This window comes from Alligator sinensis, unplaced genomic scaffold (assembly GCF_000455745.1).
Source record: "Alligator sinensis unplaced genomic scaffold, ASM45574v1 scaffold891_1, whole genome shotgun sequence".
Lineage (NCBI taxonomy): Eukaryota > Metazoa > Chordata > Crocodylia > Alligatoridae > Alligator > Alligator sinensis.
In genome coordinates, this window is record NW_005843019.1 from 420084 (window position 1) to 425132 (window position 5049).

At 49.5% G+C, this 5049-nt stretch overlaps 1 long non-coding RNA gene across 1 annotated transcript in view; it reads right to left on the reverse strand.

The window, feature by feature from the left end:
• Window positions 1-1521: 1521 nt before the first annotated feature.
• The window catches only part of LOC112548221, a 12080-nt gene continuing 8552 nt past the window's right edge, over window positions 1522-5049 (reverse strand). Inside the window, exon 3 of the long non-coding RNA XR_003092030.1 lies at window positions 1522-1921. This is a non-coding gene — a long non-coding RNA (uncharacterized LOC112548221). The remainder of the gene's footprint in view (window positions 1922-5049) is intronic.

Consider the following 5049-nt stretch of genomic DNA (forward strand, 5'->3'; position numbering starts at 1 on the left):
GGGGGGTGGGCGGGGGACCCACTCTTCCCAAGAAGCTCCCCCTACACCTACACAGCCCCTCCCACCACATTCCCCCTCACACCCACAATCTCCCCGCCCCTCCACATCCCTACTTACTTTGGATGGTGCCTGGATCCGGTTCACACTGCAGTCTTACCCCACTCCTATTTGCCCCAGCATGCGGAGGCAGTGCTGGGGAAGCAGGGGAAGGGGGCAGTTATAAAGACGCTTTGGCCAGATGCCAGAGCATCTCTCTGGAGGACCCAGGGGCTCTGGTTGCCTCAGGGCACACTACAGGAGCTTGACACCCCTGTTGTCAATATTTCTCAAAGGCAAGAACCTGCTCCGCACTTGTAAAATCTGTGAAGATGTGTTAAATATTGTTAAGGAGTTCTTATCTGAAATGGAATAGAAACAAACGACCTTCAGTTATCACCACAAAAAAACCCAAGAATTGTGATATGATGGGAAACCTGACTACGACTAGGATGCAGCCTGGGACTTGTGAGTCCAAGCATGTTGAGGAAACAACTAAGGCAATGATGGCCTTGAGTTAAAGATGGCTGGTCTCTGCTATGGGGTTCTTGTGCATTTCTTTCATACGAGGGAATAAAATGTAAAACTGCTTAGTACTTATCCATCATTATACCTAACAATATTTAAAGCTTGTTATCATGATCATTCATTCCTTATCTCTCACTCTCACTGGGAGCACCTACATGTGCAATTAATGCTATTTGGATTTACTGCACTGTAAATTTACTGCACAGTAGATTAATTTACTGTGCAGTCAGCACCTAGACATGTAGATGGTGACAATTTACCGTGCAGTAGATTAGACTACTGCAGAGTAAAGTGTCTCATATAGACATGGCCACTGTGTACCCAAGATGTTTCCAGCAACTATAAACAGGCCACGCCTCTCAGTTTAAACCCCAGAATACAAGGGGTTTTGACTTCCTCTTAAGGGGGAGGGGGCATGGTCAACTTTCTTGGACCTCCCAAATGTATTTTAACAAAAACTTGATTGATAATGCCTTTGTTCCCTTGCTTTACTTGTGGAAGGACAGGGTGTTTTGGGGAGATGTGCCTGGTAGTCATTTGTCAGGGCTGGTCTTGTAGTTTTAAGTCTGGGTTAGACAAATGCTCATATGGGATGGTTTGGATAGGAATGATCCTGCCTTGACCAGGGATTTGACTAAATGACCATGGGTGGATCTAGGATTTCGAAACGGGTAGTGCAGATGGTGTGGGGCAGCATCATATATAATCTGACACAGTTTTCTCCAGGTAAAAAGAAACTAGAAATGTTATGAATATGCTAGGGGGCTAGGGTTATATTATTCAGCTCAAGATTAAAGCAAAAATAAATAAGATGTATTAGAATGAACATTTATTTGCTGTATCGAACATCATGTATTAAAAAACACAACATGCTAGGCAAAAATTCTCAGAAGACATTGTTTCTTCAGTCATTAGAATGAAATAGAATGACAGAATCATAGACAATGAGGGCTGCAAGGGACCCCAGGAGGTCACATCTAGTCCAACCCCCTGCTTAAATCAGGACCAGCCCCAACTACATCATCCCAGCAAGGGCTTTGTTGAGCTGGGCCTTAACAACCTTCAAGATGGAGAGTGCACCACCTTTCTAGGTAACCCATTCCAGTACTTCACCACCCTCCTAAGGATAATTTTTTTCCTAGTATCCAACCTAAGCCTCTCTTGCTGCATCCCTTTGAGATTCATAATGTACATAAATATACATCTCTTTCAGATTCATAAAACAAAATCAAGCCTTCTTGAGCATCTTGGCAGTGCATCCAATACCTCACTGAAGCTTGTTTCCATACCTGAGTGAATGTTTCTCACTAGAGTGCAAATCAGCCTGGAGGACCGAGTCGTACACTACTAGGAGCAGCTAAAAGACAGAAGAAATGCAGATGAAAGAATAGTTTAATTAGTGAAAGATTAAAGATCATTAAAAAAAGAAAGAAAAAGGCTGTGGGATGAAGAGTTTAGAAGAAATTCAGTAGATTATAATGAATCATGAAATCAGTGGACTCCCTCACTGCTGCCTGAACTTTGGGTAGACCAGGAATCAAAGGTGGGGTTGAAGTGCACCCAGGTGAGCCCCTAAAAATGACTTCCTGAGGTCCCTTCTAGCCCTTCTTGTCTATGGTTCTATGATCTCCTATTTCCAAGCCCAATGTAAGGGGCAGAAAGTGGCTCGGATAAACTGCCTACAGGTTGCAGGAGGGAACACAAAGAACAATGAGTAGGCAGAGAAGGGGCATGAATGTACAGATGGTTATAGCAAGGTGGGCACATACTAGTGTTAGTCTGCTGGGTCATCTTCAGTGGGTGCGTCTACACGAGACGCTAACTGCACAGTAGCTTAATAATACAAAACAGTAGCATGCCAGGGAAAACCTGCGCTAATATGCTACTGAACAGTAGTATTAGGCTATTGCACAGTTAATGCCCAAATAAACCCATACACCAAAGCTACTGTGCAATAGCGTAAATTATTGTGCATTGATTTAGTATTTGGTTATCCAAGTACTAAACTTAATGCGTAGTAACTATGGCACCTTCATGAACGTGTAGATACACCTAGTCTATACCTGATGTTTTCTGGGATGAGGGTTAGGGTTAGGATTAAGGTTAGGGTTAGGGTTAGGGTTAGACTTCCTCCCCTTACGAAGACAAAAAAGGAGGGGAATGCAGGCCTTGCTGGAATATGGGCATTGAGCTGTGTGTGCCAAACCCTCCCCCAACCCACAGGGAAGAATCTGCTCTAATTCCCCTCCCCTTCCCCGCAGAGGCTTGGTCTCGGCACAGGGACAGGGACACAGAACTACAAGCCACAGCCACAGAACTACACATCACATTACAATACAGCTACACAACCCTGCCCGTGCCAGGACCTGTTGCCTACAGCTGGGCAGAGAAGTGGGCTACATCTCAACTACACAACCACACAGTGCTGCTATGTACCTTAGCTGTGACACAAGCCATCTACACAATGCAGCCCAGAGACTCAGCACAGTACAGCACAGCTACACAACTGGGTTACAAATCCCACCCATGAGACAGATACAGGCCACAGCTGCATGCATTGGCACTGCCACCGCACAATGGAGCTACACACTGGGGCACTGCAATACTGACCATGTCTACACGAGACACTTTACTGTGCAGTAGACTAATCTACCGTGCAGTAAACCGTCACTGTCTACATGTGCAGGTGATTACTACCCAGTAAATTAGTCTACTACACAGTAAATCCAAATAGCATTAATTGCACCTGTAGACATGCCCACTAATGCAGATGCAGCCCTGCACAGCTGCAACTCACAGGCACAGCACACTGTTACATGACTTCAGTGTTACACGACTGCACACCAGACCCTAGCTACACAACAGTCCAACACGTTGTCCAACTCCCCTGCCACACAACACAAAGCAACACAACAGCTACACCCCACACCAGGGTTATGCAACAACACTACACAATGACATGAGAGCTAAAAAACCCCCACACAGCTCAATGCAGCATCAATACACAACCATCCCCCTCATGTCTCAGTGCTTTGGTGTGTAGGTCCATTGTGGACCCCAAGCTGTGTACCTCTGCTGTGATGAGCATCTGAGCTACACTGTGTAGATGTCTTGCATCACAGGCTGAGGTTTGTAGCAGCACTGTACAGTTGTGTAGCAGTTGTGTAGCTGAGATGTGCCCACTTCTCTAGCCTGTTGCCTACAGCCTGGGTCAGGGGGTGGGTCTGAAGCTGGAGGGGAAAAAAGAGCTCAGTAGGGGGACTCTGTGCAAGGACTTGGCTTCTTCTTTCTGTAACAGTATGGTCCCCAAGGGTGCACACGGTGCCTGGAGGAACAGACACAGCACACACAACACACACAGCACCATGGCAGAGTGCTCAGAGACAGAGAAGGACAAGGAGTGAGGGGGTCCAGGGCAAGCGGTGGTGCTGGGTGGCACACCCCATGAAGCAGGAGGGTTTACAGGGTTTGGTGGCATGGATGGGGTTGGCAGAGGGCACCGTGGGGCTGGGACTGAGGGTGGGGGAATCTGGGTGATGCTGTGATGTACATGTGAGGCCCAGCAGTGGTACCAGTTCAGCACTCTCCTGTCCCATGCAGAACATGATCCTACCTCCTTCTGTTCCTTGCCACCCCACCCCACCCCCCCAAAACCCCCAAAACCTGTGTGGACCCAGGTTTCAGAGCCTGAGCTGAGTCTCTAGCCCTCCTTATCCTGTTTTTGGGGTATCTGGGGAGGGTACACCCCCCAGATAAGGGCCCTTCAAGGCACAGTGCAGGGGGTACTGGTAGGCTCTGGAGTGGGGGATGTGGGCTCTCACCCCCTTGCTGCCAGGCTGAGTCCTCCTAGCCTCTATCACCCCCCTGGGTCTGAGACCTCCCACTTCATAACTTCCTAGGGGAGGGTCTGGTGTCATCCCTGCTGGGACTTCATAATGCCCCCCCCCTGCACAGCCAGGAGGTGCAGAGCAGCACCATGGGGTCTCTGGGACTCAGGACCTGTGTCTTGCTGCTACTGGTCTGGGGAGCCGGGGCCAGGCCTCCCCTAGAGGCCCCTAACCCAGCCCCACAGCCCAGCATGGTAAGGCTCAGGTGGGCTGGGGGTGGGGCAGGGGGGAATGGCAGGAGAAAAGGCCCCTAGAGGGGGAACCCCCCTCCCCGCCACTCCCCTGTCCTTGCACAAACATGCCAGGCTGTGATGTCTTGTGCCCAGGACATGCTAGGTCCAGTGCAGCAAGGCTGAAGAGGGGGATCTGCAGGTTGGGAATGGGGGGGGGGTCACAGGGGTCCTGTCCCCTCTGGCTCTGCAGCTGCCTCAGCTTCTTTCCCCTTCTGTGGCAGTGGAGGATGTGGGAGCGATTTTCACCTGGGGGATGGGTGGAAGGAGGGGACTCTAGAACCAGGGGGGTGGGGGCAGCGGGGTCCTCAGGGTTTGGAGCATGGAGGCCTTGTGGGGGCTTCTTGGTGGGGGTGACAGCACCCACC